The sequence below is a fragment of the Portunus trituberculatus genome, chromosome 44 (genome assembly GCF_017591435.1).
Source record: "Portunus trituberculatus isolate SZX2019 chromosome 44, ASM1759143v1, whole genome shotgun sequence".
NCBI lineage: Eukaryota > Metazoa > Arthropoda > Malacostraca > Decapoda > Portunidae > Portunus > Portunus trituberculatus.
The window spans coordinates 21,259,689-21,284,688 of NC_059298.1; the positions used below are offsets into that span (position 1 = coordinate 21,259,689).

Below are 25,000 nucleotides of genomic sequence, written 5' to 3' on the forward strand. Positions count from 1 at the left end.
TGTGATGTCCGGTAAAGAGGAAAAAGTTAATTCTTTTAGGGGCGAACTGAGAGGAAAGTGAAGTGATCTGATGAAGTCTCAAACATCCCGAGAGAAGATAGGGAGTTTGAACGGAAGATTCCAGCGTCCACGAAATATTCCCCAGTTTTTTTCATCGGAAGGTTCCAACGTTCATCAATTCTTCCAAAATGTCGACAGTGGAAGATTCAGCAGTTACTCAGCATTCGAGATTATATCCAAGGAAAAGTTTAAGACGTTCACTCGTTGCAATATAGTGGCAAAGAAAGATTTCACTATTCTTTTACCCGTCCAAAGTATTAGCAACGGAAAAATGTACCATTCCTCTGACGTCCAAAAGTACTTTCTATTCATATCGGATTACATCTTATAACCTTTCATTACAACGGGCATCAACTACGCAATAGTAGGGCCAGGCGAGGGAGGAACATTACATAACTATTGACATCAGGAGGTTTGGAGCAGAGCGATACATACAAATCGGACCCACGAACGTGTTATGTATTGTATCACTAATGTTGAACTCGGTAATGATTTGTTGTAGAAATATGGGACACATCAGAACTGACTGTTATACGAGAGAGAGAGAGAGAGAGAGAGAGAGAGAGAGAGAGAGAGAGAGAGAGAGAGTATAATGCATGTGTGTGTGTGTGTGTGTGTGTGTGTGTGTGTGTGTGTGTGTGTGTTATGATAATGATAACCATTTTATTTGTTTTACAGCCTTGTAGCTGAAAATTTACATGTCACGTACTTTTAACCCAATTTAAATATTACAGCTTAAGTATTTATTTGACGACTGGTTTGAGACAAAAGAAAAGAGTTGGGGACAGTATTCACAGGAAACATTAAGTTGTGGGGTTAAAGATACAAAAGATCAAGTTGGAGACATAGGCTGCCGCTGTATCCATACTTAGCTTCGGAGCTCATCTTCATCTCATTGTCCTGCGAGTGTGGCCGACGACATTCTTCACTCCCGGACATTTGACCGCTGTGATATCCCTCACCCTCTTTGTCATCTGGCTGTAGAAAAACTGAATTTCGCATGCCAGGTATGTTCTATATTATGAGTTTTACTGGAAAAACAGACATACAAGCAGACAGATAATCCTGTTATTAATACATATATAACCACTACCATTACTGTTACGATACCCACAATTAGCATCACTGTCACAGCCATCATTACCACCATCACAATCCCACATCTTCATCACCACCACGGCCACCATGATCCCGCCTGAATGTTTTCCATGCACAAGTTCCTCTCCCTCCCCTCAGCGGCAGGACAGCGTTACTCGTACACGAACTTCACCCAGAATGACTAGCGTGTTTGTGTCGTCTTGTGTGTTTATAGCTGTACAGAGTGTAGCTAACTCAAAAGCGGCTACAGATGGATAGAAAGGAACAAGAGAAAGAGGAAGCAGAAATATCTCAGTGCCCTTTGAAGTGGCAACCCACAACCCTGACTGTCGCCACTTCCCTGCCACAAGAACACATTAGTCATCATGAACAGATTATTATAATCGGTGTTGTTTGTTCTTTCTTTGTTTTCATCGTAATATTAGGTTGACCTGACGACTGTGAGCTACCTCCATGGAGAGAGAGAGAGAGAGAGAGAGAGAGAGAGAGAGAGAGAGAGAGAGCGTCGGAGCTATATAAGATGACACTCCAAAAACAAGGTCACTTAATTCTTATTCTGCTTCTCTGTCTCTGTCATTTTTGCTATTTACCCCTTCACACACACACACACACACACACACACACACACACACACACACACACACACACACACACACACACACGGCCCGGTAGCTCAATGGTTAGAGCGCTGGCTTCACAAGCCAGATGACCGGGGTTCGATTCCCCGGCCGGGTGGAGATATTTGGGTGTGTCTCCTTTCACGTGTAGCCCCTGTTCACCTAGCAGTGAGTAGGTACGGGATGTAAATCGAGGAGTTGTGACCTTGTTGTCCCGGTGTGTGATGTGTGCCTGGTCTCAGACCTATCCCAAGATCGGAAATAATGAGCTCTGAGCTCGTTCCGTACGGTAACGTCTGGCTGTCTCGTCAGAGACTGCAGCAGATCAAACAGGGAACAGGGAATTACACACACACACACACACACACCGTAGGGTAACGTCTGGCTGTCTCGTCAGAGACTGCAGCAGATCAAACAGTGAAACCGCGTAGTGTAGTGGTTAGCACGCTTGATTCACAATCGAGAGGGCCGGGTTCGAATCCTGGTAAGCGGCGAGGCAAATGGGCAAGTTTCAATGTGTGGCCCCTGTTCACCTAGCAGTAAATAGGTACGGGATGTAACTCGAGGGTTTGTAGCCTCGCTTTCCCGGTGGTTGGAGTGTGTTGTGATCTCAGTCCTACCCGAAGATCGGTCTATGAGCTCTGAGCTCCCTCCGTAATGGGGAAGACTGGCTGGGTGACCAGCAGACGACCGTGGTAAAAAAATTACACACATTTTCTCTCTCTCTCTCTCTCTCTCTCTCTCTCTCTCTCTCTCTCTCTCTCTCTCTCTCTCTGGCTCGCTCGCTCGCTCGCGCGCGCGGGTTGTTGTTATCCTCCATTTTTTTTCTTCCTCGCTTTCTTACCTCTCCCACAACCACATTCTCGTTCACTCTCCCTTCGTCCCTACTCCCCCTAAGAGATATGGGAACCGGTTGCCCCTCTTATATAAGGTAACGTAGTTAGAAAGAACGAGAGAAAAAAAATAGAAAGAAAGGTGAGTGGGAAGGGAATCGAGTGAGAGAATCAGGCCTAGCTGGTGTTGGTTCAGAGAAGTCGGGAAGGTTGAGGAGGATGGGAGACTTGAACCCTTCATATAGGAGGTGAGGAAAGGGAGGGAGGTGATTGGTGTATGGTTGAAGAAAATGTGACGCGATGTAATTGGAGAGTGACTCTAAGGTGACCCGGGGAGAGACAACAGGTCATCCGGGTCACCTTGAGCCGTGAGTATTAATAAAAAAAATATTGACGGGGATGGAACGCGAAGGACAGGACACTCATTTGTGGCTAATTAAGTTATCGCTTCTGTAAAATCAGTTATACGAAGTCTTGTCACAATTGACCAGTACTTCCATGACGCGAAATATGAGTTTCTTTGTTGCAACATCTTACAGGTTTCCATGAGTTCCTTAAAGCGACAAGGAAATTTCATTAAACAATTCCTCGGCCGTATAATTCTCTTTTACATTTTAATGCAAGATCCTTTGGTTAGGAAATATGTTTTTGCCGTTTTCGAATGTTTTTTTTTCCGTTGCTTCAGTTTTAGCAGCAATAAAGAGTTCATTGTTGTTCATTATCACCTTGTCTTTCCCTGCGAGCCCTTGTTTCATTTAACCAGGTGACCATACCAGCATACCCTCCTCTGCATCCTGGCCACCACGAGCCACTGGGCGTCGAGAAACATTTTTGATCCCAAAGTGGCACGTCAGTACTCCTGATTCCCATCCACCTGTCATGAGTAACGCCACACCTCTCACCGTTATGCGATTATAGCTTGCCTCTAATTTTTTTTTTTTTTTTTTTTTATATAACTTGACCACTGAGCCTACAAGACACAACTGTTCAAACAGCCACACAAGTAAGACAAATAGAGAAAAAAAGATAATTTTCTTTTTCTTTTCTTTCATTACTACCATCTCAACGTTGACATCATCACCACAATATTTGTACGAGTATATTCATCACCGCCACCACCAACACCATCACAATGCCAGCACCACCACCATAGTCACGCCACCAGCCCCACTGCTCTCACCAAAGATCTTATAAGTAGTATTGTTCATAAGGTGTATACTGTCCTTGTCACTACGTACATTACAGGCACAATTTAAAGGGGTGCTGTTTTAGCGAGTCAAAGGAAATTTTAGGTACATTTTGATTGTTCTTCATTTCATAACAAAAATAAAATTGATTTCTGTAGATGTTTCTATTAAAAATTTAAAACTATATTATCCCACGTTGATAAGCTATTACCGTACCTATTACCCATTCTCTCCACCAATACCTACGCTCCAGTTAGCTACTTTAAGAATGTCACCCCTGTATTGTGTAAAATGTTAAGAGTCAAGCCGAGCGGTGTCAAGGCTGCAATCCCACGGCCACCCGTCACGCTGGGAAATGGCGAGCGTCACTTAGCTGTCGCTTATTTTTTTGACTATTTAAAATAAAGTATGTGATGTGGCACGATTTGAGAATACTCGTGAAAGGTACGCATTTGCATTGGGGCAGCTGTTAATTAATTACTGAGGATTCCTCTCATTCCTTTCTTCCTCTTCTTCCTCTTCCTGTAATCTGAAGCAGGATTTTGTTGCAACAATCATCAACCACCACTGGAAAGGTTTATTGTGAGTTGTGTGGTCACACACTGCATGTGTTCGTGATTCTAGAGGTGATGCATGTTGGCTGAGACAACTACATTTCATAAATACAATAATTTCGAATGTTATAAAGCGTGTGTGTGTGGGGGAGGGGAAGAAGCCTGGGGAGAAAGATTCCTGAACCTAATGATAGACAATATGATGGACCAGAGAGTAAAGGAATGCACAAGATTCAGAGGAAATGACGAGCCGGCGAGATTGGACCTAGTTTTTACAAGGGGTATACAAATGAATGATGATATAAGATATAAGTGCCCATTGGGAAAGAGTGACCATGTAATATTAGAAATGGATATAGAAGAGGGAAAGGAAGATAGAGACGATTCATACAAAGGAGACCGATTAAATTACAGAAAGGCTGATATTGAGAATCTCAAGAACTATTTTAAAAACGTAAACTGGGAGGAGATGGAAAACTCAGAGACGATGCAAGAAAAGTATAACTTATTTTTGGAAATATACAAAACAGGAGTCAGGAATATGTCCCAAAATATAGACCTAAAGAAGAAGGAAAGAAAGATTGGTTTAATGCAAGATGTGCTAGGGCAAAGGAGAAAAGAGATGGAGCATGGAAAAGGTGGAGGAGAAATAGAAATCCAGTAAATAAGGAAAACTTCAAGGCAGCGAGAAATGAATATGTTAAGGTGAGGAAGGAAGAGGAAAAGAACTTTGAAAAGGACATTGTCGAAAAATGTAAGGAGCAACCAAAATTGTTCTACAGATTCATAAATGGAAAAATTAGGCAAAAAGAAACAATAGAAAGGTTAAAAGGAGAGAACGGGATGGTGGAAGACCCAAAAGTATGGCAGAACTATTAAATAATAAATTCCAGGAGGTCTTTACTAAGGAATCCAAATTTGAAAGGCCACAGGGTAATAGAGAGAGAGTCTATATGAAAGAGATTAAAGTAACCAAGCTTGAAATAAAAGAGTTAATGAAGGAACTGGATGAAGAGAAGGCAATGGGACCGGATGAAGTCTCAGGCAGAATACTGAAAGAATGTAGGGAAGAACTAGCAAGTCCTATATACAACATCATAAAATGCTCAATAGAAAATGGAACAGTACCAGTAGAATGGAAAAGAGCTGAGGTGGTTCCCATATATAAGAGCGGAAGGAAGGAAGAACCTTTAAATTACAGACCGGTATCACTAACTAGTGTAATATGCAAGATGTGTGAAAGAATAATAAAGAAACAATGGATCGAGTTCCTTGAAGACAACAAATTAATATCAAATAGCCAATTTGGTTTTAGAAAAGACGGTCGTGTAACTAATTTATTGAGTTTCTATTCTAGAATAGTTGATAGAGTACAAGAGAGAGAGGGATGGGTTGACTGTATTTATTTGGATTTAAAAAAGGCGTTTGACAAAGTGCCACATGCAAGATTACTATGGAAGTTAGAGGAGAAGGGTGGCTTAAAAGGAAGCACATTGAGATGGATAGAAAATTATTTGAGGGGGAGAGAAATAAGGACGGTAGTTAAAGATATGAAGTCCAAGTGGAGAGCAGTAGAAAGCGGAGTGCCACAGGGTCAGTATTGGCACCAATACTTTTCCTCATATATATTAACGACATGCCAGAAGGAGTGAACAGCTACATAAATCTGTTTGCGGACGATGCGAAACTGTGCAGAGTTATAAAGCAAAAGAGGATTGTGAAATACTGCAGGAAGACCTAAACAAGATCTGGAAATGGAGTAAAAAATGGGAGATGGAATTCAATGTGAACAAAAGCCATGTCATGGAAATGGGAAAGAGTGAAAGACGACCTGTGGGAATCTATAAGATGGGAGATGGAGTAGAACTAGAGAAAGTAAAAAGGAAAAGGACTTAGGAGTGACGATGGAAGAAAACAATCAACCAGTAAGCCATATTGATAGAATTTTCAGAGAGACATATAATTTGCTAAGGAATATTGGATTAGCATTTCACTACATGGACAAAGAAATGATGAAGAAATTGATAAGTACTATAATAAGACCCAGATTGGAATATGCAGGAGTTGTGTGGACCCCCATAAAAAGAAACACATAAGGAAATTGGAGAGACTACAAAAAATGGCTACAAGAATGGTTCCAGAATTTGAAGGGATGACATATGAGGAGAGACTAAAGGCTATGGATCTACCAACCCTGGAACAGAGAGAGAGGGGATCTGATACAAGTTTATAAATTGATCAACGGAATGGACCAAGTGGATAATGAGAAACTGATCCTGAGAGAAGAATATGACATTAGAAGCACAAGATCGCATAGTAAAAACTGAGAAGGAAGATGTCTGAGAGATGTTAAAAATATAGTTTCCGCAAAGATGTGTTGAGACTTGGAACAGTTTGAGTGAAGAAGTGGTGTCAGCAAAGAGTGTGCATAGTTTTAAAGTAAATTGGATAAGTGTAGATATGGAGACGGGGCCACACGAGCATAAAGCCCAGGCCCTGTAAAACTACAACTAGGTAAATACACACACACACACACACACACACACACACACACACACACACACACACACACACACACACACACACACACACACACACACACACACACACACACACACACACACACACACACACACACACACATTGGTAGCTCAGTGGTTAGAGCGCTGGCTTCACAAGCCAGAGGACCGAGTTCGATTCCCCGGCCGGGTGGAGATATTTGGGTGTGTCTCCTTTCACGTGTAGCCCCTGTTCACCTAGCAGTGAGTAGGTACGGGATGTAAATCGAGGAGTTGTGACCTTGTTGTCCCGGTGTGTGGTGTGTGCCTGGTCTCAGGCCTATTCGAAGATCGGAAATAATGAGCTCTGAGCTCGCTCCGTAGGGTAACGTCTGGCTGTCTCGTCAGAGACTGCAGCAGATCAAACAGTGAAAAACACACACGGCCCGGTAGCTCAGTGGTTAGAGCGCTGGCTTCACAAGCCAGAGGACCGGGGTTCGATTCCTCGGCTGGGTGGAGATTTTTGGGTGTGTCTCCTTTCACGTGTAGCCCCTGTTCACCTAGCAGTGAGTAGGTACGGGATGTAAATCGAGGAGTTGTGACCTTATTGTCCCGGTGTGTGGTGTGTGCCTGGTCTCAGGCCCATCCGAAGATCGGAAATAATGAGCTCTGAGCTCGTTCCGTAGGGTAACGTCTGGCTGTCTCGTCAGAGACTGCAGCAGATCAAACAGTGAAACACACACACACACACACCGCTTAGTGTAGTGGTTAGCACACTCCACTCACAATCGAGAGAGCCTGGGTTCGAGTCCCGGGAAGCGGCGAGGCAAATGGGCAAGGCTCTTAATGTATAGCCCCTGTTCACCTAGTAGTTAATAGGTACGGGATATAACTCGAGGAGTTGTGGCCTCGCTTTTCCGGTGTGTGGAGTGTGTGTTGTGGTCTCAGTCATACCCGAAGATCGGTCTATGAGCTCTGAGCTCGCTCCGTAATGAGGAAGACTGGCTGGGTGACCAGTAGGCGACCGTGGTGAATTACGCACACACATATATGTGTGTATATATATATATATATATATATATATATATATATATATATATATATATATATATATCAAGAGAGAGAGAGAGAGAGAGAGATTCATTGATTGATGGATGGATGGATGGATTGATAGATAACAGATAGATAGATAATGTAATATGATATAATATGATATGATAACAATATGATAATAATCCTTCACAAGCGTCTGAAACCTTAATGACTAAAAACATAAAGAGTAATCTCTTTTCTGTTCTCTCTTACTTTCAGTCCAAAGCTAGCAGCTGGCTGTTTCGTTTATATATAGTGGTATAATTTGCTCTCATGCCCACGCTCTTCAGTTTTCCGAATTTTCCATCATCTCACTAAAATTTACTGCTGTTTCTACTTAACTCATCGGTGAGTTGTATCGCTCACGTAATTCTTCCAAGTGCTTGTTATTCTATGACTTTTACTTTCAAAGTGAAGCACATTTTCAGCCATTTCCTATTTCCATTTCCGAATGTCTTGTAGGTATTGACAACATTCGTGATCTTTTACTAAATTATAAACCTTCTTACTCACCCTTTGGTGTAAAGTGGTCAGACCATACCTTGTATGGTCAGTGAATAGTTAGGATTAGCTTTGGTTGTGAGTGAGACCCTGCACGAGGCCATACTGGCCCAAGTCCTGGTGGTGTTAGTGGAGAAGATAAATATTTGGAGATACTGTGTGAGTGTATTCATTGTTATATATTTTGTCTTGGAACCGGGAAGTCCAGTGATATGCAACACACTTGCAGAATCTTTATTTTTTTTTTTCGGCTCTCAACCACGGACTGACCAGTCCTTGTGTCCAACTTCACCAGCTTAACATATGTATGTATCTATAGCCTAAACAACTGTCGGAATACTGAATAGTTGAGAGGAGGAAATACTGGATTTTGGATCAATAATGAACCCAACAGGCAGTACGATCGCTACAGATGGGTTCCGCTACAGTGGTGGGATCTGAATCCACGTCTGCGAAGATACTGATGAAATGGTGTAAGGGCACACTGTCACTGAATATTGTCACATATCAGCTATCTTTTGCTGATTCTGCTTGATAATACATGTCTTTCAATTCAAGGGTTACATAGTATTCATTTACTGCAGCATCATCTACTAATTCTTCTAGTCTTGTTAATTTAACGATAAATGTCATGTCAGTTTCAAGTTGTTCATTTACTTTTCTATAGTGCAAGTACATGCGTTTTGATCCATTTGGTTTATTTACCAAAACGGCTGAACTTGCCAGGCTGCTGTTTATGTTTCTCTAACATATTTTTAATTAGATTTTTTATTAATTCCTTTGCTTTCTCTGAATATCGGTAGAGAGGATTTCTAACTGGACTTGAATCTTTAAATATACAACTTCTGCTGGTGGTCCTTCAGTCTTAGTTAATTATGCTATACTGTACTGTAAATAAGGCGTTATGTTTCAGGATTACTTAATCAAATAAATTTTGTTATTCCTGAGATAAATTATTCCAGTCTTTTTTTTTTTCTTTTCTTTTCTTTTAAGATGTTTTAGTTTCTCTACTCTACATATCTTCTCTTTCGATTGTCTGAGTAAATGTTGGCAGTAAGTCATATGCTACAGTTCTTTGAGTGTACCCACGCTGCTAGGCCGTTTACTACACTAACTTCAGCTAAATTTTACCCACCCTTTAGAATAGTCGGTTTATTAGAGCTGGATAAACTATACCTTATCTGAGGGGCTTACAGGCATCCAAGATAGTAGAGAATATTTGATCTGGCTCAAGTCTCAGAGTAAAATTGCTACTCCGTGTTGGCATCTCTTCTTCCTCTACTACACGTAACAGACCTGCCCTCTTTATCCTACTTCAGGACTAACGCGCACGCAGTTTATATTCTTATTGTGGTTATGATCAAATGGCTTATTAACTCGTTACTAACAGATCATTACAAGAGGTAATACATACATTAAACATCCTGGATTAGTGTACGATACAGTTATAGTTTAAAAATCTTAAGTGTATATTGTCTTATTTCTTCCTTTCTCACATCAATGTTTTTCAAATAGCGTACCACAGACAGTGCCTAAGAGTGCCACAAAATTATTATGAATTTTGTCGTGGTTAGATAATTTCAACACACATTTATGAAATAGTGTTTGCAGAAGTTTGTCCATAATCAATCATCATCGTAAAGGCGGCGTCACACTAGCACTTTTCCGTCTTCTTTTACTGTCAATTTTCTGACGACTGTCAACTTTTGCAGACGGTGGCCGTCACACACAAGCTTGCTTCCGCCTTCGCCGCGCTTGTCGATTGTAAACAAACATGGCTCCTCATTCACCCCAGCAAGCCGCGGCTTTTTTGCACCTTATAATGTAATCAGCTGTTCTGTGATCCCAAATGCAACGGTGACCTCTTAATACTCTCTTTGAGAAATTCGTCAGTGTGTTTTGTACACTGGTCATCTTGGCCAGCTACTTGGAAGTTGCCTTAGAAATATTCGAAAGCGTCGCACATTCGCACTCCCCTGGAAATGTACACAAACAAATGAGGAACTTTTCATTGCTAGGCTAGAAGAAAAAAAAAATATGTATACAAATATATATTCATCAACTTATTTAAATTTCTTCTGTCATGATAATAGCATTCTTCCGTTTAACAAAAAAAAAATTAATAAAAATGTTGATTAGAAACCATAGTTCTTATTTTGACTAAAAATTGGCGCTAGACTGGCCAAGGGCATATATATATATATATATATATATATATATATATATATATATATATATATATATATATATATATATATATATATATATATTAATTTTATTAAACACATAATTTTGTGAGGGAATTTAATATTCATTCGACAGCAATGCAGTTTTTTTTTTTTTTTTTTTTACGTAGGGAAGAGGGCCAGCCAAGGGCAAAAAAAAGAAAGTTAGAAAAAGGCTCACTTGAGCGCTGGCTCTCCAAAGACTTCAAAAAGTGCCAAAACCGTCAGCCAGAATTAGGGGAGCAAATGCCTCGATACCTCCCTCTTAAAAGAAGACAATTCGGAAATACAGTTGCAGGGAGCGAGTTCCAGAGTTTACCAGTGAAAGGGATGAATGATTGAGCGTACTGGTTAACTCTTGCATTAGAGAGTTGGACAGAATAGGGATGAGAGGAAGAAGAAAGCCTTGTGCAGCGTGGCCGCAAGAGGAGGGGAGGCATGCAGTTAGCAAGATCAGTAGAACAGTTACCATGAAAATAGCGATAAAATATAGAAAGGGATGGAACATTTCGGCGGTGAGAAAGAGACTGAAGACAGTTAGTCAGAGGAGGGAGTTGATGAGACGAAGAGCTTTCGATTCCACCCTATCAAGCAAAGCTGTGTGACTGGAACCCCCAAACATGCGAAGAGTACTCCATACAGGGACGGATAAGGCCCTTATACAGAGTAAGCAGTTGGAGGGCGAGAAAAACTGTCGGAGACGCCTCAGAACACCTAACTTCATAGAAGCTGTTTTAGCAAGAGATGAGATGTGAAGTTTCCAGTTAAGATTATGAGCAAAGGACAGACCGAGGATATTCATTGTGGAAGAGGAGACAGTTGAGTGTCATTGAAGAAGAGGGATAGTTGTCTGGAAGGTTGTGTCGAGTTGATAGATGGAGGAATTGAGTTTTGAGGCATTGAAAACTACTAGATTTTCTCTGCCCCAATCGGAAATCTTAGAAAGATCGGAAGTCAGGCGTTCCGTGGCGTCCCCGCGTGATCTGTTGATTTCCTGAAGGGTTGGACGTCTCTGAAAGAACGTGGAAAGATGTAGGGTGGTATCATCAGCGTAGGAGTGGATAGGGCAAGAAGTTTGGTTAAGAAGGTCATTAATGAATAATAGAAAGAGAGTGGGTGACAGGACAGAACCCTGAGGAACACCACTATTAATAGGTTTAGGAGAAGAACAGTAGCCGTCTACCACAGCAGCAATAGAGCGGTCGGAAAGGAAACTTGAGATAAAGTTGCAGAGAGAAGGATAGAAGCCGTAGGAGGGCAGTTTTGAAATCAAAGCTTTATGCCAGACTCTATCAAAAGCTTTTGATATGTCTAACGCAACAGCAAAAGTTTCACCGAAATCTCTAAAAGAGGATGACCAAGACTCAGTAAGGAAAGCCAGAAGATCACCAGTAGAGCGACCTTGACGGAAGCCATACTGGCGATCAGACAGAAGATTGTGAAGTGACAGATGTTTGAGAATCTTCCTATTCAGGATAGATTCAAAACTTTAGACAAGCAAGAGATTAAAGCTATAGGACGGTAGTTTGAGGGGTTAGAACGGTCACCCTTTTTAGGAACAGGCTGAATGTAGGCGAACTTCCAGCAGGAAGGAAAGGTAGAAGTCGATAGACAAAGTTGGAAGAGTTTGGCCAGGCAAGGTGCAAGCACAGAAGCACAGTTTTTGAGAACAATAGGAGGGACCCCATCAGGTCCATAAGCCTTCCGAGGGTTTAGGCCAGCAAGGGCATGGAAAACATCATTACGAAGAATTTTGATTGTAGACATGAAATAGTCAGAGGGAGGAGGACAAGCCCAGAATCGTCCAAGGTGGAGTTGTGAGCAAAGGTTTGAGAAAAGAGTTCAGCTTTAGAGACAGAAGAGATGGCAGTGGTGCCATCAGGATGAAATAAAGGAGGAAAGATGAAGAAGTGAAGTTATTTGAGATGTTTTTGGCTAGATGCCAGAAGTCACGAGGAGAGTTTGAGTTTGAAAGATTTTGACATTTCCTATTTATGAAAGAGTGTTTGGCAAGTTGAAGAACAGACTTGGCATGATTCCGGGCAGAGATATAAAGTGCATGAGATTCAGGAGATGGAAGGCTCAAGTACCTTTTGTGGGCAACCTCTCTATCATGTATAGCACGAGAACAGGCTGAGTTAAACCAAGGTTTAGAAGGTTTAGGTTGAGAAAAGAATGAGGAATGTACGCCTCCATGCCAGATACTAACACCTCTGTTATGCGTTCAGCACAAAGAGATGGGTCTCTGACACGGAAGCAATAATCATTCCAGGAAAATCAGCATAATACCTCCTCAGGTCCCCCAACTGGCAGAGGCAAAACGCCAGAGGCACCTTCGCTTTGGGGATCCTGCGGAGGGATTGGAAAAATAGGACAAGATACAGAAATGAGATTGTGATCGGAGGAGCCCAACGGAGATGAAAGGGTGACAGCATAAGCAGAAGGGTTAGAGGTGAGGAAGAGATCAAGAATGTTGGGCGTGTCTCCAAGACGGTCAGGAATACGAGTAGGGTGTTGCACCAGTTGCTCTAGGTCATGGAGGATAGCAAAGTTGAAGGCTAGTTCACCAGGGTGGTCAGTGAAGGGAGAGGAAAGCCAAAGCTGGTGGTGAACATTGAAATCTCCAAGAATGGAAATCTCAGCGAAAGGGTAGAGGGACAGAATGTGCTCCACTTTAGAAGTTAAGTAGTCGAAGAAATTACTATAGTCAGAAGAGTTAGGGAGAGATAAACAGCACAGATGAATTTAGTTTGAGAGTGACTGTTAAGTCGTAGCCAGATGGTGGAAAATTCGGAAGACTCAAGAGCGTGGGCACGAGAGCAAGTTAAGTCGTTGCGTACATAGACGCAACATCCAGCTTTGGAATGAAAATGAGAATAGAGAAAGTAGGAGGGAACAGAGAAGGGCTACTGTCAGTTGCCTCAGACAGCTGTGTTTCGGTGAGGAAAAGAAGATGAGGTTTAGTAGAAGAGAGGTGGTGTTCCACAGATTGAAAATTAGATGTAAGACTGCGAATGTTGCAGAAGTTAATGTAGAAAAAGTTGAGGGAGGTGTCAAGGCATTTGTGGTCTTCAACAGGAGAGGTGACCGACCTGGGGACATTTTTGGTCCCTCCCAGAGGGGACCTGAGGCGTTGTTTATTTTGGGTCCCATTTTTCTTTTAAATTTTTATTTGGAGTGAAGGGTGTATGTGTAGTAAGTGCATGTAGTTTTGTGTGAAATAGGAGAGCTGTCTTTAGAGGGTAGGCTGTGACTACCCCCTTGAGTTCTGAGACACAAAGGGAAACATTCAACGAGATCACAACTAGCTTTAATGGAAGGTTCACAGCACCTCCTGAACTAGTGCTATTAGATCTCACTGGGAGTAAGTTATTGTTTCGGTAGGTGTCTACTACCTCCTACCTGTGTGTGTGTGTGTGTATGTGTATGTTTTCACTGTTTGATCTGCTGCAGTCTCTGACGAGACAGCCAGACGTTACCCTACGGAACAAGTTCAGAGGTCATTATTTCCGATCTTCGGATAGGCCTGAGACCAGGCACACACCACACACCGGGACAACAAGGTCACAACTCCTCGATTTACATCCCGTACCTACTCACTGCTAGGTGAACAGGGGCTACACGTGAAAGGAGACACACCCAAATATCTCCACCCGGCCGGGGAATCGAACCCCGGTCCTCTGGCTGAAGCCAGCGCTCTAACCACTGAGCTACCGGGCGTGTGTGTGTGTGTGTGTGTGTGTGTGTGTGTGTGTGTGTGTGTTCTGTTCACCACTGTCGTCTGCTGGTCAGCCACTCAGCCTTTTCCCTACGGAAAGAGCTCAGAGCTCATACTAGCCGTTTTTCGGGATAGGACTGAAACCACAACACACTCCACCCACTGGGAAGGCGAGGCCACAACCCCTCGAGTTACATCCCGTACCTATTTATTGCTAGTGAACAGAGGATACACATTAAGAGGTTCGCCCATTGCCTCACCACTCCCGGGACTCGAACCCGGGCCCTCTCGAGTGTGTGTGTGTGTGTGTGTGTGTGTGTGTGTGTGTGTGTGTGTGTGTGTAGAAATGATGATAATAATAATATAAATAATAATAATAATAATAATAATAATAATAATGATAACAACAACAACAACAATGATAATAATAATAATTAAGTCTTTATTAATACAAAAGGCAGCGCCGGCGCGCGTGCATGTATATAAAAGATAATAAACAAATCATTATTCCTTGTCTCATATGTACATGTTTTTTCCTATGTATATTTATAAGATGTTTTGCGAACTGAAGAGTTGAATGACAAAGTAACATGTAAACTGTAGTGTATGGACACTTCCTTTATTGAGGCATTTAAATAATCATTTCTTCTTATCCCTACAGGTAGAGGAAGCTGAGGAGGTTCTTGTGTCTGGAAGGTCTGTACACTTTGAATATTATATCCCTCTGTGTGTGTGTGTGTGTGTGTGTGTGTGTGTGTGTGTGTGTGTGTGTGTGTGTGTGTGTGTGTATGTATGTATGTATGTATGTTCACCACAGTCGCCAGCTGATCACCCAGCCAGTCTTCCCCATTACGGAGCGAGCTCAGAGCTCATAGACCGATCTTCAGATAGGACTGAGACCACAACACACACTCCACACACCGGGAATACGAGGCCACAACCCCTCGAGTTACATCCCATACCTATTTACTGCTAGGTGAACAGGGACCACACATTAAGAGGCTTGCCCATTTGCCTCGCCGCTTCCCGGGACTCGAACCCGGCCCTCTCGATTATGAATCGAGCGTGCTAATCACTACACTACGTTGTGTGTTATTCACCACGGTCGTCTGCTGGTCACCCAGCCAGCCTTTCCCCTACGGAAAGAGCTCAGAGCTCATAGTGACCGATCATCGGGTGGGACTGAGACCACTCCACACTCCACACACCGGGAAAGCGAGACCACAACCCCTCGAGTTACATCCCGTACCTATTTACTGCTAGATGAACAGGGGCTACACATTAAGAGGCTTGCCCATTTGCCTCGCCGCTTTCCGGCACTCGAACCCGGACCCTCTCGATTATGAGTCGGGCGTGCTAACCAGTACACTACGAGGTGTGTGTGTGATTCACTGATTCACTGTTTGATCTGCTGCAGTCTCTGACGAGACAGCCGGACGTTACCCTACGGAACGAGCTCAGAGCTCATTATTTCCGATCTTCGGATAGGCCTGAAACCAGGCACACACCACACACCGGGACAACAAGGTCACAACTCTTCGATTTACATCCCGTACCTACTCACTGCTAGGTGAACAGGGGCTATCTCCACCCGGCCGGGTAATCGAACCCCGGTCCTCTGGCTTGTGAAGCCAGCGCTCTAACCACTGAGCTACCGGGCCGTGTGTAAATAATAATAATAATGTGTGTGTGTGTGTGTGTGTGTGTGTGTGTGTGTGTGTGTGTGTGTGTGTGTGTGTGTGTGTGTTCTTGATGTAGAGATGATTCTTACAACACCCAATATAACCATAAACTCTATTGTTATTATTTCTCCTTCCCGCTCTATAAATCTCCTGTGGATCTGGTGATAGGGAGACGATTGTGTGATTGGTGAGCGATTTATGCGGCGATCCCAGGTTCAGCTTCTTTACACACCACACCCAAGGTCATGGTTTACGAGCACCAGGTTGATAAAGAAAAGAATGCGTCTATTTTTTCTTTGTGTGTGTGTGTGTGTGTGTGTGTGTGTGTGTGTGTGTGTGTGTGTGTGTGTGTGTGTGTATTATAGCAATAGGTATTTACTTTCATGCTAATGCTGTTAGGACACGCCTACTTGAGCAGCAGAATAGAGAATAGAAAGATTGAAATCTTAAATCATTGAGCCGTGACTTGAGAGCAGATTTTGTTTTCACTACTCCACTTGTCATACTGAATATGAACAGTAATATCGAGTGACCAATGAGAACCGAAAAGAAAAGATAGATGAATTAATAAAAAGAGATTTAATTATATAGAATAAACAAATGATTTCTAAAGAAATTTTTATTTTGTTTAGCACTCCGTATTTCATGTTTTCCGGCAATAAACCAAAATAAGACCAAAAGTTATACTGGAGGGACAGATGGACAGTGTTATAGAACAGATGCTCTCTGCTTGGAAGACTTTTAAGTCTTCCAAGAACTATATAAATAATGAGTGGATGATTAATGAATTCTAGAGAAATATGTATAATAGCACTAGCATTCTACAGCGTTAGTTTGTCTGAAGAAGTTCCATCAAGAAGCCCGTCAACGAAGAACGTTGATGGGTGGCCAGCGCCAGAGGGTGGGAGGAGCGTAGGGTCTTTAAGCCCATGGCCGGACCGTCAAGGAGCTTGATCATCGTTGTGTACTGTAGCATTAGAGGTTGGGACTCTTTATTACATCGTCCACGGGATATAAACCTTTAGATTTCACAGCTTTCATTCCGTTATTGCTATGAGATGGTATCCTGATGGTATGTTCACACTTATTAGTAAATTGATAAATCAAAAACAAGTGTACCTCCATTGTTACCGATTTCATATCAAAATTCTTACATATAATTACAATCTTGTGTTTCTGACTATACTTTGATTAATGTGGAACGTAGTTTTTACTTACGATGGCTGAGTATCTTTTGACAGATTACTTATTATGTTCACGACATAACCAGAGAAGACCAACAAGTGTTTGATAGACGTACGACAATAAAGCCGTGTCTTGAGAAGCAGGTGATAATATTCCGCTTGAGAATAACACACTTCTGAGGAATGCCAAGAAAATATTATCCATACAACGTGATACAGTTTTGAAAGGGAGAGATACAGGCACGGAATGCTGCCTTCCCTAAGCTGAGGTTAAGGTCATATCTGCGGTGCCCTTCCCTGACCTACGTCCATCCTCTGCGGCAAGCTGGGGTTCGCGGTATCTTCTTCCGCAGAGCACTGACGCTAGGAGCCCTATCTTCTTATATTACTTGTTAAATAAATAGTTTAGAATGAAAATTGAGGAAACAAAAATAATTTGGCAGTGCATTCTGTAATGATACTATTTGCTGCTGTACGTAAAAACATCTCAAAATGAGTTTAGCAGTAAGAAACCTTAGTGGCATAAAACATACCCATATATACCTATATATATATATATATATATATATATATATATATATATATATATATATATATATATATATATATATATATATATATATATATATATATATATCATCTTAGTCGCCGTTCTATATTGTTTCCAGTACTTATCATGTCGTCTCCAATTACTTTGTATCATTGCATTTGCCATCTATCTGTCAACTCATCTACCTTATCTAAGTCTGCCTGCAGGGTGCTTACACTGGAATCCGACCTGATTAAGCTACTTATCTCCGTGTCGTTAGCAACTTTACTAATGTTGCACTAATTCCATTATCTAAAGCATTCTTTTATATTAGAAATAATAGCGATCATAAAACTGATCACCCCTGTTTCCTATTATTTTTAATGTTTATTATTTTTTTTGTATATTTGTTTATATATGATGGCCACCGACCAAAGAAAACGAAAAAAGGCCCTCTGAAGTGATAGTTTCCATATAGAGTCAAAAGCTTATTTATTTTAGTTCCGTTGTGTGCCGCATAACCATAATAATAATCAACCTAGGATACCAGTAACACTTTCCCACCAGTCCCACGTGCCTTATCCACTCTAAGGAACCTTCGATAAATATCTTATCAAACGTCTTGCTAAAGTGCGGTATAATATGCCATAATTATTCCCAATATTTAATACGTCATTCCTTTTCATATAAGAATTCAACGAGTTCCTAAGGAAAGACTTGCCCTTCGTGAAGTCTTTTTGTGGGTACTGTTTGTGTAAACGATTCCTGGAGTTCCTTGTTATTATACTTAATTTATTTATCTACAGTTGAGGCCAAGCTGAGGAAGTGATAGTTTGACATTAGTGTTTTATCTCCTGTTCTGAAAGTGGAGACAGCATTCACTTGCCTCCATTGCAACAACATACTTCCTGAAAAAAATAAATCAATCAATCAACATACATATAGTGCGTGTATCACCTTATTGTGGGTTTGTTTGTTTTTTTCAGCCATCTATCTGTTATTTCACTCTTTCTTTGATTATGGGAAAATTTATCATTTTTATTATTATCCTGCCTTCTGAAAATGGGGTCGCTTTTCGGCATTATTAGAATAAGTAATTGTTAGAATTTAACGTATCCTTTTCCCCAGAAATAACTCTCCATCAAATGCCTGTAGCTTAGTAGTAGTAGGTAGAAATCTATTCGAAGGTCGTGGAATGAGGTGTGCTGCAAGAAAGGCGGGATATGCGGGCTCCTCATCACAGGAGTTTGATAAGTCGCGTCGAAGAAGTTCAAAGTAAATAAGTTTCTTGTAAAATAGAAGTTTGGAAGTTTTTCTTATTGTGTCTAGGAAGCCCTCCGCCGTAAAGGCCTCCTTGAACTATAATAAAAACGTAATGAATGTGTAAACCCCTCGCCACAGCACACAGACTCATCTTGTAAGTCAAGACAACTCCAGCAAACACAAGGGTGAGTGGTGCGGCATGCGGTATAGGTGTTAGGGATTTGTGAGTGGTGTGTCACGAGGATAGTTGTAGGTGAAGGTGATAAGGAAGGTCCACTGTGGGACGAGGGAAAGGCATTACGTGTTCCAAATTCGTAACGAGTTCGTCGGATGTTTGTGGATGCTGATCATTACGTCCCGCGGTTCTCTCTCCCTCAGCGTCTTGTCTCAGCTCCTCCTTCGCATAGTAGTCTCCGTAATGGTGGTGACGTCACGGCAACCATGAAATGAACCCTCCCCTCTCTCTCTCTCTCTCTCTCTCTCTCTCTCTCTCTCTCTCTCTCTCTGCTAGCAAACATTGTAATGATGTCATTGTATCTGTTAGTTTACTTATGCCTTTTCCAAGAAGTTGTCCAATAAAAAAAAAGTAATTAACAAATAAAGCTAAATATTATAAATAAAGTCATTTGAATTTTTGAAATGAGAGTCTGTGAGTGATAGTGACAGGTCAATTTCACCACAAGCTGGTGATCCGTCATTTCATTATGTGTGGTTGTAATCTTGTTCTGTTATTCGCGGTCGACCTCCGCGGCCGTCACAGGGCACGACATGGCGGTGAATATTCAAGAAGGTCATCCCGTAGAATGTCCTTAAGGAAGTCACCCTCATTTCACGTGGTTAACGACGAATCTATGATGTTATGACGTAAGGGCAAGCTGAGCTAAAGGGGGCGGAGCTACGAGGCTGGAGAAGGGAGGGAAGGAAGGGAGGAAGGGTGAGAGGGCGGGCGGTGGGGGATTATCGGAGGTGACTGAAGGAGAGTGGTGAGAGGGTGAGGGAGGAGCGGCTGCTTCAAGGTTACACTGGTCTATGTACACTCAAGATCCACACTTCTTTGCGCCTATTACCTGTGCGACTCTCCTGCAGTGCACATCTCTGTCCCTGGCTCTGGTCACCGCGTGCTGCAGCCACACATCCTGTTTCGGCTCCATCAGTGCCCAGTGTCTGCCCGGGTGCTCACACAAGCCTGTCTGAGCCGCCTCCCGCTACACTCAAGCACCACCGCCACCGTCTGAACTCTTCTTTTTGCTAGGTAATTTGTCTCTTCTAATGTCCCTGTGCTTGTGACTTGTGCCAAGGAACTGGATGACATCTGGGTGATTAGGGTGGGTGTGAGCGTAACCCAAGTGATCTCAGTGTCATCGCGCGTCAGGTTATTCCATTATGTGTTTGTTTATGAAACACTGTGTTCGTGTTTTAGAAGAGGATGAATACAAAACACTAAAAGAAATCATTGAATCTACACAAATACCTGCAGTGATTGAAGGTGCCATGGTCGGAGTCAATACTGTTCTATCTATTTATTTATTATTTATTTATTTATTATTTTTTTTTCATTATCGTAACAGAAACATATGGACACCTCGAGGTTTAAAAGCATGAAGTGACGGTGCTTATTTGAGTGGAATTCTATCGTCTGTAATGGAGAAGCCCTGTAAAACTCGCTCAGTATCTTCACACGAGGTAACCTACGGTCAGAGAACCACATCAAGGAAAAAGAAATTTTATAGATTTTTTCTATAGAGGAGTGTCACATAATCATTTATACTGAACACCGGTGTGGCATTCTACATCCAAGTTGAAAGAAATGTTTCACCAGCAGAAGAAACCCGGAAACTTATTTGCGTCTCCTGAAAAGTCATACGGATAACTTTGATACCTTATGAAATGGCTTAGCTATTCCAAAACGTTAATGGAATCAATATGTTAAGATTTGTCATGAATGGCATGAAGTCAAATGACGCGGCCTTGCATGGAGTCCACTCTGGCCGGTGGTCACGATGGGTGGTGCTCGAAAAGCTACACTCTTGCCTGTAGTTTTCTTAATAGTACCTGGTTCTTTGAGTACCGACTTTCTGTAGTTTACATGATAGTACTTGGTCTTTTGAATACCATGTTGGCATTCTCCATGGGACATGCTGGTCACCACTTTAGTAATGTCTCCTCTACCAGATACCACGCTTAATAATTTTAGTTTCCACCGAAAGATTCAAAGACCGGAACATTTCTTATAATTTTTTTTATACTAAACATCGTTAGGAAGCTGCGATGATTATCTTACATTAAAAGCTTCATACAATTTTCATTTATTCTTTGATTCTCCATTGTGATCATTCACAACTTTTCGTATATCAAATTACACAGAAATACGCTTAAGAGCAACACGATCAGTGTCATCTTGGCCGTAGACACCTGCCTCACTCACAACCTACCTTCGGCTGGATAATCAGCATTTTTAAATACACGTGCTGCATTTATTTGATATTTTACTACTGCCACTCCATCTCCAGTCACTGTTTGTGGTTTCCTCTTATTTTTACCCTTCAATTCACCAACCATTATTATTATGTCTGCATTGAGGAAACAAGACTCTTTGGATGAGGCGAGGAGTGCAAAGTGTGACGTTGAATCTTCCATAAACCTTCCCGCTGCTTTCTGTCGCGGCTAAGTCCATGTTGCGTAGGTGTTACCGCTACTTCTTAGCTGGGCCATCAATAATTTCCAAAGATGTGGCATTGCTTAGAAAGTTTCGTTTAACTTTTAAATGTCACTTAAATACCAAATTACTGTGAAAGCTAGCAGGAAGTTTGAGGGTCGTGGCCAGGCCGACTAAATAGAAAGTTGATGTCATGCCCAGAAATCAGTTTCTCCTTTTAACCTTTTGACACTAATATGTCAGAGTTCGAATGATTGTGAGACTTTAGCCCAGAAATATTTCACACCAAGGCCAAGGTCAGCCGTGAATACCAAAACACCTTTTTATAGTTACTGCTTCATATTGAAAATGCTCCTCGCCGCCTATCTTCGAGACGTTGTCAGTACTCCTGACATCCTTTTCTCTTTAATAGAAACATCTACGCTAGTCAGGTGTTGTTGATTTAAAGAGTCGACTCAAGGCTCCCGGCACAGGAAGTAAAGCCGTTGTCACTGCTGTCTCAGAGTCACACTGGAAGTCACCGGTGTGTTGCAGTGGGAATTTTTTATTGCAGACAGGCATTATTCTTTATCCAGTTTTAATGAAGGGCAGGGTTGGGCCAGTGGTGGGAAGGGGGGGATGGATAGGGAGCAGTACAACTACTTTTTTTGTGGGCAGAGAGGCGGGAAAACTCCCGACCGGGCGTACCCAGTCTTGTGCAAGCCCCTCCCATCCCCCTGTGCGCCTTCTGGATAAACCGATGGAATGTATTATGGCTATGAAATCGTGAATTGAAATGAAAAGAACTGAATTACTTCCCTCCAATAACATAATTGGTTTGGTGAAGTAACACACCCTCCAGTAACACCGCTTGACCTTCGGATCACCTTTCAGTAACTGTGCAGCCGCGTCCCATCATCAGCAATTTTATATGTACTTACCCTCACGTCCCACACATCTCTGTGGTGTTTATACCGGATCAAGTGGCAGACGTGAGCGGCAAGAGGAGAGAGGTAGCTATGCTGCTGGTCCAGAGCTTGTGTTGGCCACGTGAAGCTGCCGCTACCTTAACGGACTACTCTGTGCCATGCCGCCATTTATTTGCATTTACGGGGAAAATTACCTCTCTCCAGAGATAAACCTAAGATAGAAGCTAAGATAGAAGCAGCAAAGTAGAGAAAATTGAGTAGCAGTGCAGCACAAAGAGAGTGAAATCAATGAAGGGATAGGTTGGAAGAATAGGTAGAACTGGGGATAGGGTTTGTGGTAGGTAGAGAAGACTTCAGCATGAAGGAGATAAGCTGATAAGCTGATAGATAGCAATCTTAAAAAAAACAGGACTATTTCAGGATGGAGAGAGCTGTTTTGGATAGGCAAACGTGGTGATGAGCGGGTGTGATGGGGTGGGGTGGAAGGGCTGTGCAGGACATTTCACGGGCAAAATATACACACTATAATGTTATAACTTGTTTTTCGTCACTATGATAACATTGGTGATAATAGTAATAATGATAATAGTAATGATAATAATGGTAATAGTATAATAATAATGATGGTAATGATAATAATAATAATAATAATAATAATAGTATTAATAATGATAATAATAATAATAATAATAATAATAATAATAATAATAGTTATTGTTAGTAGTAGTAGTAGTAGTAGTAGTAGTAGTAGTAGTACCACCACCATTATTGTCACTATTATTTTGTGCACCATGGTTACGCAAGTGGCATTGTATCGGTCAGATTGTGATCACGCAGTGTTCAGAGCTTAGGGCGGAAGGTGACGGGGCAGCTCATCTCTGGGATTAGGCAACTTTCCCGCCAACAACCCACGCTAAAGGCCAGTGCTGCACCCCACTGTTACTTAACGTGCACAAAACTCGCTTTTATTGTAGTTATTGCAGTATTATAATGTTGTCTGTTATATCCTGTACTTGTGCCGGCAATAATTGTGACCAACTTTATAAAATGTATTAATGAATAAATGTAAACACTTATACAGACACATAACACTGTACAACCAAGAGAGAGAGAGAGAGAATAAGTATCACCTGGGAAGGACGTATAATAGTACCGGTGCGTTTACAGATTTTTTGTATTTACGAGTATATTAACGTAATCACGTTTGAATTTCCTAACCAGAAACGGAGTGATGTCAGAAGAAAATATATGGAGCAGTGAGTGGTTAGTGCATGAAGCAGGAGAATGTGACTGGGTGATGGCGGCAGGCGGTATGGCGGTGCACTGGTGGCGTTGGTGGCTGTGCTGGTAGGATGGAATTTAAATCGTGTACCCAGAGAGGGACAATTTGCACCAGTAGAGAGAAGACAGGATTCACAGCCACGTGAGGGCATAACGTGCGTCACTGTAACACTCGTGAAGAGGGGAGAGGGGAGGCGGAGGAAAGGAGAGCTAGATGTATAGTATAAACATCTTTATTTATTTATTTATTTATTGTTAGAAAGAGATTAACCCACTTTCAACTTTCCCCATGTACCGTGTGATATCTTGATCTACTTAATTCATTTTAACTTTTTCTTATCCCAGGATAAAACATATGTATTGTAGCTCTAAAGTTACTAAATAGTGTATCATTTCGTTCTTTTAATTCTGATTACATGTACAAAACTTGGTAAATACTGTCATCATGTTTGTTTTGTGACTGTCAGTGTTATCAGTGCGAAAGTCATCAGTGTGTAAACCTCTTCTGTCGCTCTATTAATGATTTAGGTATATATAAAGGTACCCTCTCTCTTTCCCATCGTTTCTTTAAGGTGAACACCTAGTAAATTATTAATTTGCTTCAGGTAGGTACTTACTTAATCATACTATCTTATGTTCTTTATAGAAGTTATGTGGAGGATGTTTTCACCATGTATATTTCTTAGTCATGCACCAATCTAGCTAGATTTCTATATAGGGAAAGGTGACCAGATAAGAATCAATCGCTCCATCACCAGTGTCACATTAATAGTATGCTTGCGCCTCTCCCTGCGGTCATGAAGGTGAGGGAGGAGCATTGCGTGACAAGGGCCTGCTAGTATGCCGTACTCACGCGTCATGCTACGCCATGGGAGAGCAGTGACAAAGGTAACAAGGGACAACAAGAGAACACATCATGTTAGCGGTATTCACCATGATTCATATAGAAAGCAGTGTTAAGCGTTCCACTTACTCAATAAGAAATAAATTTTGGAGAAAAATAGTTCGTCAGGCATCGTCATGTGCACCTGCGTTTGTCTTTACTGCTCTGTTTGTCTTTTTCTGTCACTGACACACACACACACACACACACACACACACACACACACACACA

The 25,000-nt window shown here is 41.8% G+C and overlaps 1 protein-coding gene across 22 annotated transcripts in view; it reads left to right on the top strand.

Annotated features, from left to right (window-relative positions):
- Positions 1-25,000, top strand: part of LOC123518691 (sodium-driven chloride bicarbonate exchanger-like) — a 328,162-nt gene that overhangs the window by 181,307 nt on the left and 121,855 nt on the right. For 4 of the 22 annotated variants that reach the window (XM_045279662.1, XM_045279670.1, XM_045279684.1 and 1 more), the window contains exon 3: positions 15,045-15,079. The exons of 15 other annotated variants lie outside the window; for them this stretch is intronic. The gene's annotated coding sequence lies outside the window, so the exon portion shown is untranslated. Of the gene's footprint in view, positions 1-15,044; positions 15,080-20,127; positions 20,294-25,000 lie in introns of those variants that run through there. 3 more of the 22 variants (XM_045279661.1, XM_045279683.1, XM_045279668.1) reach the window with 1 other exon arrangement.